The following is a 13,203-nucleotide window of genomic DNA, read 5'->3' as shown; positions in this document are numbered from 1 at the left end:
CGAGGGAACCCGCTGCGGCGCGCGGTGTGCAGGTGCCGTGGGGAGGAGGGGGCGCAGCGGGGCCCCCACCCGTGCGGCCCTGCGAGCGTGAGGGGTCAGCACCGGAAAGCGCGCGGCCCGGGGCCCCTGGAGACGCCGGGGCACGACACCCGAGCGCACCCGCCAGTCCCGGACCACGGCCTGCGCACACCGCGGGGAAGCCAGGCGGAAAGGAGCTGGGAGAACAAACACGGGATGCGAGGCAGCGCGCGAGAGAAAGGCGACCCCTGCGCACGTGTCAAAAAGGGCCTGTTTGTACAGGGCCTGGACGGCTACACCGCGCGCCGGGAGGATCGGCCTGGGAGGAGCGGGCCCGGGAGGAGCGGCCCGGGAGGAGCCGGCCCGGGAGGAGCGGCCCGGGAGGAGCAGGCGCGGCCCAGGCGGGCGGAGCAAGGTCCCTTCCGGTTCCCCTCAAAGGCCCTGGTGACAGCGTTTTTATCACCTTGGGGAGACCAAAGAGCACGGGACCAAGACCTTGCTATGCTGTGTACAACCTTTCAAAAGAAAAAAAAAATGTATCAAGCAGTGAAAACAAAACACTAAAACCAACCAGAGAGTAAGAGAGGACCAGGAAGAAAAGGACGTATTAACAACTACTGACACCTACAGAGGTTCGAAGCAACCGACAGTCGACTTTATTGTTCGCCAGTGACAGGCTCTGGACAAGGTGGAGACAAATGGACACAGGGACAACACGTTCAAACTCTGTCACAGGTCACCCGTTACAAAGTCCCAGAGGTCAACACAGGGAAGTGTAAAATACATAAAGAAAAAAGCAAGAAATGTAAATACCCAGATCTTTGCAGCACAATGCAATGTCCTTTTTAAAAAGAGCTTGTTGTGACTGTGTATTTAATTCTGACAGGAAGTCAAAACACAAAACCCCATGTTTTCCTACCCTTCCCCGAAACCTGGGTCTGGGAAACTGCGGTATCAGAGAGGTGCACAAAAATAAAAACAACTCTAGTGCTCAGAAACAAAGCATTTTCCTCATTTTAATGCATCGAGGTGCAAACATTTCAGTTCCAAAAGCCAATCATCGCTATGTGCAGATAAATAAAACAGACTGGACAACACTTCTATAATCAAACCCAACTTACATTATGCTAAAAATATATGTGTTTGTGTGTGTGTGTGTGTGTAGATATATTTATATATATATATGTAATACCTATTTTAGAAAAAAAGGTGCCTTGGTGAAAATGATTCTGAAAATATTCACTTGATGCACATTATGTACAAAACCTTCGATATAAAAAAATTAAATTATTTTCAATGACATTCCATCTTCACATGCCACCTGAAGACTATACTTGAAAGATAAATAGGTCGACCTGACGGTTTCCGTCCGAAGTCATGGCTAAGGCAGTTCTCCCACTGGCGCGCTCACCTTTTCACCTGCTCTCTGGGCCACTACTCGTACGAGCATCACAGAGGCCACCTGACATGTCTACGTGTTCTTACCTGGAGCTCTCTCTTCACTGTTAAGACAGGGGATCGTTTACTGTTACTACAAAGAATATTGTCTTTTCTTAAAATATATTGTTTCTCTATTCCAAATTAAGCACTTACTTAAGACATAAAGGAAAGAGGCTGATAAGCCCCCACCTCTGGTGTCAGTAGCAATAGCCCTATAAGAAAGAACTCTGTGTTGGAACAGCGAGAAGTTGCCACTCACCTAACAGTGCATATCCTTCACCTGCATAGAATCGATTTGGCTTAATAGCTCTTTGCCCCCAGCGCACCAGCCTGGAGCTCAAACCTGCGCTGGAGGGTTCATCTCGGCTATGAAAACACGGCTCCTATGGACAAGATGAGGGCTGCTGGGAGAATGGGGTTGTTGAAAGCTGTCTGAGGGGTCTTACAGCAGCCCCCCTCGTTTGCAGGAGCTGCTGAAGGTTCGAGTGGAAACAAACATGGGAAAGACTGGGGGCAGTGAAGTTGAGCTGGTCAAATATTTACACTGGCAACCATTTCACTAACTCTTTAAGCAAACAGCTACAATGACCTGGCACCTCTGAGCTCCTCATTCTACCAGCACTGAGGGTCTGAAGCACAAAAGGTGAGAAACAGAATACCCTTAGAAAAAGGGCAACAGTCTGAGGCGGAAGCTGTAGGTCTGTAAATATGTATTTTCTATGCACACACACAGCTGGGTGTGATCCTGTATACAGTTTACATACATATTCACAAGATGCCCTGCAGTGCAGTTCAAAAGGCCTCTATCAGGGAACAAACTGATTCTAGGACAGGCCCTGGAGTTCGAACCGTCTCTGTAAGCAACAAGTGTGCATAATTCACATAATGTAAACCTCGTCGGCACAAACACTGCTCTCCCACACGCTTAAACAGTAGTCGTTTTTTCCCATCAGCGATGTATCAGAACTTTCTTACACTGAGAATCAAAGTAACGAAAAAATTCACAACTAGGTTTCAAATTCACAGGAAAAAAAGTTGTTTAGCACGGCTAACAAGAACAAAGTTCAAATTCCAGAAGTAAGGAAAAATATCAAAACTTTATAAATCTCCTGGGATGCAAATTAATGACTGCATCAACTTTAGAAAAATAGACTCAGAGAACGAATGATGCTACAGATCCTCGCACCACGTCAACCCACGTTTATCTCTTTCCTCTTTTGTTTCCAGCTGGGGGTTTCTTCAACTGAAGGAGCTGTCCTCCCGTCCCAAAGCCTGCAGAGGCAGGATTGGACACCCCAAATGTCAAACCAGCCGACGCCGTGATGCCAGGATTGCTGAAGTTAAACCCAGATGTACTGGAGCTGCCAAAGCCTTATGTTTGGGGAAGAAAATAGTCACATGAGAAGTTAAATCACAAAAACAAATGCAACGAGCGGGGATGAGAGAGGCACATTTCTAGCTGAAAGGACGTATACCCCACAAAAACAGCCAATCATCTTAGGGCCCTTCATTGGCAACATGGAATTTTACAGGAAATTAATTCCGCTGGCGACTAAACGGCACCATGTCAGACAAGTTTAGTGACCAGGCCAGGGAGAAACCCTGACGCAAACGGCTGAGGTCGACAGACGAGCTCAAGCTGCAGCCACCGTCGTGGGCATGAGCCAGACCAGGGTGCCTCCTCCTCTGCCCCCCGAGACAGCCTGGCAACGTGGAGAGGAGACCCTCACCAACACTGAACCCACCTCTGGAATCCCAAGTCCCCCCAGGAGGCCTCAACCCCCAGCTTTCAGGACAGGGGATGCATGGGAGAGGGTACCTACCGTTCCGGTTTTATAAGCCCCCCCCGCCCCCCGCATGATTCGGCTCAAATATCGCCGAGCCGACTAGTGTGAACACAGTCCAATCCGGATGCTGCGGGTTTCTATCACCTTCCGCTGCAGGAAGTACTGATTTTAAACAGTACGTAATATGAAAGGGACTTTCTTTCAAATTCCTCAATGAAATTTAACTGGAATTCCACTGTCGCTATGATCGGCATGCTATCTCTCCTTAAGCATCGCACCTTAACACAAGCAGTTATTTATGTACAAACAGAGGGAAGAGTGCACGAGGAGATGGAATTGGCGCATTTCTAACTAGAACTGTCTAGAGACACGCCTACTGCAAAAAATGAACGAAGAACCCAGTTAATCGTTTGTAAGCCTGGGAGTCTTCACATCAGAGGGGCTTACAACGAAACCACCTCTCTTTAGAAGAGAACTTACTCTCCTGAGTAGTGACAAAAACTGGGTTAAAACGTTCACAGTGGGCTCATTTCATAAAACCACTCTGTGTTCAAAATAACCGCTTATTTAAAAAGGATATGACCGTGCGTTGCATCCGCCGTGGTGAGCTGGGAGACACGTGGGACACGCCTGACCTGCAGCTCGCAGGAGAGAAAGCTAGGACTCAGCAGCAAGGCGGGTGTGCTTCGTCCAGGGGGTGGGACCTGAACCGGGTTCTTCGTGGATGATGGAAATAACAACCCTTATATACACCCGTTTAAATGAAATCATTCGCACCTTAAATGGGCCTGAAATTCAGGCCAAAACACACAAACCTGCGCTAAGACTTCCTGAGGGTTTATTGGTTGTTCCGAATCCAAATGTGGACGCCCCTGTGGTGCTGCATCCAAAACCAGAGCTAGTTCCAAATCCTAGTGGGGCACAGAGAAACACACAACGAGGTAAAACACAGGAGAAAGGTACTGTCGGTGAAGCCCCACCACCACCGAAGGTCTAACGACGAGGGCTCAACACCGTGACCTGACTAACGAAGCCTGCTCTGTACTCCTGCGCTCGGAGACTCCTGGAAGAACCACGTCCACCCTGGAAGAAACTGCTTCTATCTACTTAGGCTGCGTCTAGGACCCGTGGGTCATCGGGAAAGAACAAGGCCCTTTCTCTCCCAGAGAGACTAGAAATTTTGGTGACCAAGGCAGTAGTTTAGTCAAAACGGACACAGACACATCTACTTAGGGCTAGTTCATTTGGGGGCAAAAAAGACTAAATTCATAAAAAAGCGCGGCATGCACAATTTGGTCACAAACTGCCACAAGGTGAGTTTCCTCTGCTTTACATTTACAAAAACATGTTCCCTTCAGAGGTTTACCCGCGGGAAAGCTGCAGGACCACACACTAGCCAATCACTGTAATTCCCCCCACCCGAGAGTGGCCTCCTGCTAGAGCGCCCGGGGTGCAAGTGTGAGAAATCGAGGGGGCCGTGGTGTCTGTCCTCTTAACAATACTACGGGCACAATTTCAATCAAGAAAATGTTTTCATCACGTACATTTCAAGAGGAGGTTCTCTTAAGGACCTGAGACTTGTTTCAAGGGCTCTAAAAATGAAGTTCAAATTTTTCTTAGGCTACTTGGCAAGAGCTTCTCTCAAATATTGAGGTCACGGTATTACTGCCTGCAGCTCTACGAAACAGGGCAACAAAGGGGGTTATAGACCATAGGAATGATGCTGGCTGCCTCAATCCCAGGGATTCCCAGCAGAGTCTAATAAGTTAAGTAACCGTAATAGCGTGCAGGCTTCCCCCTTATGGCGATGACATATTTTAACAGAAACAGAGGAATCCTATTCACTGCGTGACAAGGCACCTGTCAAAACACAATCAACCCTCAATTATCCAACCCAGAGAATCAGGAATCCATCTGTATTTAGCCTGACGTTTCGGCAGAAGACTTACCTTTTTCCTAATTTAATGCACGAAACTATCGAAATAAACCTCACCGCTTACGGAGACCAGGCCCCAAGTGCTTAGCAACGAGCAGAAGCCGTGCCGTTTCGTTTCTAATGCAATTATTTCCCCCCTTGATGTGTTCGCTTTCAGAAAAAGAGGAGGATTAGGAGGATGACTGTCCAGAAGCAGTTTCGACTCCGACTAATTTTCTTTTAAGTTCATTTAATAAAACGAAGTCGCTTTCGAGTTCACAGCTAAGCACCACTGCTCTGAAAATGTGAACACCCCGACCATTTAGTTTTACTACCTTTTCATAGGGACTGTTCACCGGAGACAGTACGGTTTCTCAAGTTCTACATCTACTACTAGAATGCACGGAGGATGCCTGGAGAGTCCTTTTTGTCCAGGCAGAACCTTGACTTCCAGAAGAGCAGATCCTCCTAGAAGTTTTGACAGGCTGGTAGCAATTCAAATGTATCAGAGTCCAATCAACAGAGAAAAGTGAAAGTGTACCTCCAAGGTTTGAAGAACCTAGGCCACGTGACTGCAGGCCAGTGCCAATACCTGAGCCGAATGGCGCTCCAAAACTAACTCCCAGAGGTGGCTGTGGCCCTGGTATGAAAAAAAATGGGGGGGAAAAAGAACAAATTTGCCTTACTCTTTCGAGATTAAAGTTTCTTCATGAAATTATTTTTAAAATGAACAGTAACTACTTTCAACAAAGTCCATGTGCTAACACTAGTTTTCAGGATGTCTCCTCCCCAGCCTACTTTATCTGTCCCAATGGTCTGACCTACGCAACAATAAATTTTTAAGAAATTACCTTCTTCACACTAGACAATTACGAGAGGCTTACCATACTGAAAGCTGAGTGTTAGTTCACCTATGAAATCATCTGAAATCTTTAATGTCTTGTAAATGACAGTTCTTTCAGTTGTACCTCTAGAAGGATTTTAGATCGCCTCACTTGTTCTCTGGTAAAATTAGCAGGTGTCATTGGTAAAGGTTTTGCCTTTTTTTTTTTCCTTCTTAAAAGAAGCTCTTTACTGTTAGAGCCAAGTCTCGATGGATCAAAAGAGACCGACACTAACGGGCAAAACCATCACGTGACTTCCTAAGAGTTACGTACCAAAAACGAGGCGTGATTGCTTACAGGAGATGTAAATGATATGTGCAATAAATAGATAAAAAAACCAGACAATGTTTTATTTTATTAAATTTATTGTTCATTTGAAGCAAATCCATTACACAGTAACATGACAATTCCAACGCGTTCACAGAAAGTGGGAACTGAGTTCTACTGCTCAGCCGCGCGACGCCACTCGTCCGGCCCTGACGGAGTAAGACCCACGAGCAACATTGACAAAGGCACCGCTGTGCACCTTCACACGTCCCATACATTCAAGATTTCCAGTCCCAAGTCCCTTTCCAACAGTCGGGAAAATGTACTCAGATGCGGAACGATTAGCTATCCTTTGCCCACTTGCTACTTTAAAGATTTTGGCTGAGTTTGTTTGGCAAGATTAGCACCAAACTTACTAGCCTCTCTTTTTAACTACTTCTTTTAAAAACTAAGTGGAATACAAAAATCTAAAAATCTCTCGTTTGATAAATAATTTATGAAAATTATTTGATAAATTTCATAGTACAATCTTCAGCCTTGTCTTTGTCAAGCACAGTGATCAGTGCATCTCAACGCTGAGGGAACTGCCCAGGTCATATACAGACGGATAGTTAAACTTCTCAAAGAAATCAACGCCTTCAAGTTGTTCAGTGAAGAATGAGGTTTGTATATTCAAAAGGTAGTGTGAAATTATAAAGCAGTAGAAGAAAAGCACAACTGAGGAACTGGATTCCGCTACACGGGGACAGAAACTGGACTTTTCAAAGTGTCTACCCAGAGAATAAAGACGAACTGACAGCAGCCAGAGTTCTTAACACTACTATTAAAAAATAAATTACGAAAGGATTTAAGTTTTTACATCCAGTTTGAGATCAATTTCAGAATGAAACACCTGCCTAGCAGCTCTTTTGTAAAATGTTACCATAGCAAAGAGAAATGAAGCCTATTACCTTCTTATTTCTAACAAAAATAATACGTAGAAAACACACACCCAGTCGCTAAGTGTCACGTGTTAAAGAGGAGGCACTGCTGGCGGAAGACCCTAGAGAACCACGCACACCACGGCCCCCAGGTCGCGCGCGCGGCGCCGCGGGCCGGTCTGCTTCTAGGAGCAGCCCTGGCATCCTCAAGACTCCGGCTGTCGGTGGCCGAGACCTCCCACAGTGACAAGCCTTTCACTGCACAACAGGTACACGACACGCTTGAGTTCGGGACCTTCACACAAATCCTGAAGGCAACATCTTTATAAAACTAGTAGGCAAATGTATAACATTTTTTTAATCGTAAAAACTCATGATAAATCTCTCCCATGCCAAAGTCTCAGCATATATTACACTCTGGCCACCAGGTCAATTAGTTTCACTCTTAGAAAGCAGAATCTTCATCCTTCAGGCAGAGGTTACGTAAACAATGCGAGAAATCGGTTTCAGACTCGGAGGAGTCAGTCACTGGTCATTCAGTGAGAGGCTCTCAGTGCCGCCAATGAAGCCACGTGAGTAGCAATGTGTCCCCGTGATTTTGGCCCAAAGGAAACCTTTGTGTAGAGTAACATTTTACAAGAGTTACTGCATCATATATTCACACACAGCGAAATCAAGGTTAGCACTGAAATTCACTTTTTCCAGAATAAATTCTACTTTCTCAAAAGTAAAACTGCATTCACAGGAAAAGGACTAAAGTGCTACATTTTTTTCATAATTCTCAGTGATCACTCAAAATACCTAATGTATGAGCATGGTTACTCCTAAGTCATTATTTTTAAAATAATTTTTCTTAAAAACAAACAAACAAACAAAAAGTGTCTTTTCCCCAATTTGAAAACTCTTCCTCTTACTGATTTAATGGGGAATGCTCCTTTGGTTATTAAATACAACAAAATCACAAAACCACGAAATGAAATACCTACTTGAGTTTCCTATTTAACACTACACCTTAAATGTCCAAACCTGCTTCCTCCAAAAGCCAGAAAGTAGGAATTCCTAACAAATGTCTCAGCTCTCCTTAAAAACAGCAGCTAAGTCACATGAAAAAAGTCTTTTTATGTAAACATTAAGAACTTTTAAAAGTGTCAAAACACACCAGCAAAACTTAACCCCAGTACATTAGCTTAAAACAATCCATCCTAAGGAAAGGTCACGCTGAAAAGCCTCATGTCAATGTCCTAAGCGCTCCAAGAGGCCTCGGAAGCGCTGGGGGCAGGTGTGCTCGGGATCTGCCGTCGGGTGACGCGCCCACCGACTGATGCTCGCTCCCTGCACACACAGTCCCATCAACTCTCCTCGGCCTTCGGAAGCAATGACCATAAATCACACACACCTAAGCTCTACTTTATATATATATATGTATTTTTTTTTTTCATTACAAGACACTGAAGAAGGATCAAGAAGTCACTTAAGTCCATACTTCCACCTCCAAGAAAGATGACAAGAAAGCATCTTCGGAAGGGAGCAGCCCAAGAGGCTATATGCTTTTTTACACTAATCAAGTCAAGCATCCATATGCAAAGAGAAGCAAAACCCCGACAACAACGCAAACCCTGCACCGGCCAACAGCACACGAGCTCCACCCAGCTTCACATAGATGGTCTTTAAAATGTGTTACTGGCACTTAAAAAGATTTCATCAAGTTACCGGACATAGGGAGTAAGTCACTGGGAACAAAGCGAGATGCAACAGAGACAGGCATTTCCCCGAGGGCCGCACCGACCTGCACGCACTCCCAAACTTCACATGATGCTGGCCTGACCACAACAGCTAACACCCGGCCCAGGACGGCACAAGGGAAAGGGCTAGGACGCCTGGGAGAGCTTTCGGCAAACAAGAGGAAACAAGAATACAGAATGACCACTATTCAGCTTCCGAGTTCTAGAAACCCACACAACTCAAAATGAAAAACGCTGTAAGACTGTTTTGATAACTAAGCTGCAAATCCTGCCCCCTAGTTAGAAAGCTCTCCCGTGAGCCTCAGGACTACAGGGCATGTCCCAGGCAGGCAGTTTCTTCAAAGCAGGGCAAACGTTCACCACGCCTTGATGGTCGTGAGCAAAGCGCTCTTGCAGACGCTTACCCGCAATTAAGGAGATGCTCTCCCGGCTCCCCACGCCCCCCAGACAGCAAGCAGTGCAGCTCCGCTGTCCACCTTTACACCCCGGGGCCTGGCACACGGGAGGCACGCGCGTCTGCAGGCTGAACACCCACCTTCACCTGCCCACGAGCCCAGAGTGGACGGTGCAAACCTACACACCTCCAGACGGCCTACACAGGCACGCTCCTAAGACACGGACACAGCTGTTGGCAGACAGGTGGGCCTGCTGTCTTTTCGGGGTACACCACGCAGACCACAGAACACCACGCACAGCAGAACGTTTCAGATAACTGACTCTTCCCAAGTCTTACTGATGAGAATGAATTCCCTTGTTGGAAGGACACTTAGCCAAATCCTACTTGTCTGATCCACTTGAAGATTACCAGGTGCTCTTAGGAAGGAAGCTGGTACCAGAGTTGGCCTGACCGGCTGGTTCACGATCCTAAGAACGGCTGACCCCCGACTGACTCTTCCCTCTGGAACTTGAGGAGGGGCCCTGCGCTCCTGCCCGTGCAAGGACTGCCACGCGTGCTTCGGCGCCCACGGTTCCAGCCAGGGAACGCAAAGGAAGTGGACAAACCCATCACCAGCCGTGGACTGACGGTCCGTCAATTCTGTCATCTCCAAACGCGAAGAGCGATTTTTCACTCTGCCCAAGTTTAAAAGCTTCCCTAGCAGAGGCAGCCTGAACGCCACCTTGAATGGATGTTTTTCGGTTTTTGTCCTATGATCTACCACTGGACTAGATGGGACGTTCAGAAAGACACACGCCACAGTGTAACTAGAAAGTGCTACTCAGAAATCTACCAAAGAGTCAAGAAAGGAATCAACATCCACTAAGACTACCTCTTTCTGTCACACGTCGAGCCCAACAAAGTAAGGACCAGGGAAGTCCAAGCGAGGTAACAATCTCTGGAGGACGAAGGGCCAGGCTGAACACTGCAGAACCAGGCCAGGACGCGGCTCTCCGGAGCAGACGTTAAACCGAGGACTAAACTGCCCTGCTCTCCCGTCCCTCACCAGGGAGGCTACGCTCAGGGGCTCACCCTGCAGGTCGCGCTTCCGGACGCGCACTCGCCCGGAGCAGCGCCAAGCACGCCTTCCTGCTCGGCCAGTGCTGGGCATCCTGAAGGACGCCACCAGCTCTGAGCCGCACCTTCTTCCGAGTCTGGGTGAGAAGGCCTGCGCGGGCTCTGCTCATCATGCAAAGAAACGCACCATCTTCGCCACACCTTCAGCCAGGGAAGATACGCCGCACCCTGCCGGGGGGGCTCTGCAGCGCCTGTGCAGCCAGCACCTTGGGCTGGAGCATCTCTGACTTTGAAACATCTGACACAATCACAGTTTCAGAGTCCGTTGCTGTTAGCTGTAATTCAGTAGTGAAACGCCGTGTTCTCAGGGGCAATGCTAGCAATACAGCACATAACATTACGTCGATTCACAATGTTCAGTATCTCATGGGTGGATCATTATTGCTAAGACTCCCCTGTGGGATCGTAGGGTATGTGTTTTGTAAGTGTGTCCATCACAATTTTTAGACTGTATTGGGACAGCTAGTCATAGAAACTTCTTCAGTGCTAACACGAAAGGAAGACTTATAAAACTGCACACAAATGCCCTGCATTTTAACAGTAAGAAGCTATAACTTGAATGCATCCAGACCTGTAGCAGGCTGTTGCTGCTGGGTAAGTGTTGCAGCCATGGCAACGGCTGCTGCGTTTGGCATGTTGCTGAAAGGGGTGGGTCCAGTGGTGACTCTGGGCGCACTCTGCCACTTCTTGGCTTCTGCCCTCCTGGCTTCAAACACATCCACAGCGTCTCCCAAGAACATCTTCCTGTAGCCAAGGTACTGTTCCTTGAGCACCTACAGGCATGAAGAAAAGGTTAATCAACTTTTGTGCTAACTTTGGTATTCTGGGAATGAACATACCCGTGAAATGAGACAGCAAAGACGGATCAAAAACACTGCCAGTATCATCCACGTTCTCTAAGCTGCGAGGCCAGGCGCTGAGACTGCGTGTGTGTGGAGTGGGAAGGGATGAACCCAGGAGTTCCATCACGCCTTGAGTGCTTTCCTTCCTGTTCTAGTCCTATGTTTTGACAATCAACTGCCTTAAATGTTCTGGCTTCGTGAAGCCCTCTTTAAAACAAGTTAGCTAAGGGAGTTTCCGTGTGGCGCAGTGGAAACAAATCCGACTAGGAACCATGAGGTTGCGGGCTCGGTCCCTGGCCTCGCTCAGTGGGTTAAGGATCCGGCGTTGCCGTGAGCTGTGGTGTAGGTCGCAGACACAGCTCGGATCCCGCATTGCTGTGGCTGTGGCGTAGGCCGGCGGCTACAGCTCCGATGAGACCCCTAGCCTGGGAACCTCCATATGCTGAGGGTGCGGCCCTTAAAAAAAAAAAGACCAAAAAAAACCACAAAAAAACCCAAGTAGATCAAAACGCCACATGAAGTCCATCCAACACGATCTGGGGCTGTTTTGTGTGAATCTGCCTCATTATTTCATGGCTATGTCACTGGAAAAGGCAGTTTCCAAACCAGAAAATTAAAAAAATATTCCCGGGGGGGTGGTGGTGGAGCATGTCTGTGTGGCAAAGTGATAAAACCACCTCAAGAGGACCCTGACACTGGCTGGGGCGGGCGCGTGGACATGCGTCCTAACAGCGCCCCACTTTTGGGTGTGTTGGGAAATTTCCATAATAAAAACTGAGGGGGAGAAACATCTGCACAACACAGACCTCAAAGTGCCAACAGAGAATCGCCCTTGGCACTTTCAAAAACTAAACTAATACTTATTATAGACAAAGTTTCAAGAGAATTTAATACAAATTCCTCTTTTAATACTAAATTATTTTAAAGATTTGGTTTAGTGGGTTTTTTTTGTTGTTTTTTTTTTTTTTTTTTTTTAAGGACTGCACGTTTGGCACGTGGAGGTTCCCAGGCTAGGGGCTGAATTGGAGCTGTAGCCACCAGCCTACACCACAGCCACAGCAACGCAGGATCCAAGCCACGTCTGCAACCTACACCATACATAGCTCACAGCAACACTGGATCCTTAACCCACTGAGCAAGGCCAGGGATCAAACCCACAACCTCATGGTTCCTAGTCGGATTCGTTAACACTGCGCCACAACGGGAACTCCTTGGATGCTTTGAATTTTAAAGGTTTTCTCTAACCACATATAAACTCCAAGAAAATTCTATTTGCTTGGTGGGACAAAACGTACTCATATTTAACATCTCACCCCAATATTAAAAATTAACACACTGGAGTTCCTGTCGTGGCTCAATAGTTAACGAACCCAACTAGCATCCATGAGGACTCAGGTTCAATCCCTGGCCTTGCTCAGTGGGTTAAGGAGCTGGCGTTGCCGTGAGCTGTGGTGTAGGTTGAAGATGCGACTCAGATCCGGAGTTGCTGCAGCTGTGGTATAGGCCAGCAGCTACAGCTCCGATTCAAACCCCTAGCCTGGGAATCTCCATGTGCCACAGGTGCAGCCCTCAAAAGACCAAAAAAAAAAAACATGTTGTACCAGGTTCAAAATATTCAGTGACAATTTTTTGTTTAATTACATAATAAATACGAACAGCTCTCTGTATTTAGAAGGGACAAATGCTGTAAGCAAGTTTTTTAATGCAGCGGCCAATAAACATTTAAAACACACATAAAATTAAAGCAGTGAGAAATGATATTGCTACTAAGAACGTTTATTGTCTGCAGTACTATGTGTAGTGGTAAAGAGATGGAAGCAACCAAAATGTCCAACAAAAGACGACAGGTTAAACACCCATCGCGCAGTTAAGCCC

At 47.0% G+C, this 13,203-nt stretch overlaps 1 long non-coding RNA gene across 4 annotated transcripts in view; it reads right to left on the bottom strand.

Moving 5' to 3' along the window:
* Positions 1-651: 651 nt before the first annotated feature.
* Positions 652-13,203, bottom strand: part of LOC102159943 (nucleoporin p58/p45) — a 34,193-nt gene continuing 21,641 nt past the window's right edge. For 3 of the 4 annotated variants that reach the window (XR_014818999.1, XR_014818998.1, XR_002336613.2), the window contains exons 12-15: positions 11,058-11,259; positions 5,702-5,800; positions 4,061-4,156; positions 652-2,829 (exon numbers count right to left, since the gene is read on the bottom strand). This is a non-coding gene — a long non-coding RNA (nucleoporin p58/p45). Of the gene's footprint in view, positions 2,830-4,060; positions 4,157-4,789; positions 5,801-11,057; positions 11,260-13,203 lie in introns of all 4 variants that reach the window. The other variant, XR_002336616.2, reaches the window with a different exon arrangement.

Source organism: Sus scrofa, chromosome 11, assembly GCF_054392235.1.
Source record: "Sus scrofa isolate SSC_HxYL_T2T_F1_AM1 chromosome 11, Sscrofa_HxYL_maternal_Yorkshire_Landrace_v2.0, whole genome shotgun sequence".
NCBI classification, from domain to species: domain Eukaryota; kingdom Metazoa; phylum Chordata; class Mammalia; order Artiodactyla; family Suidae; genus Sus; species Sus scrofa.
The sequence above is the reverse complement of the archived record's forward strand: the minus strand, read 5'-3'. Positions and strand labels throughout refer to the sequence as shown.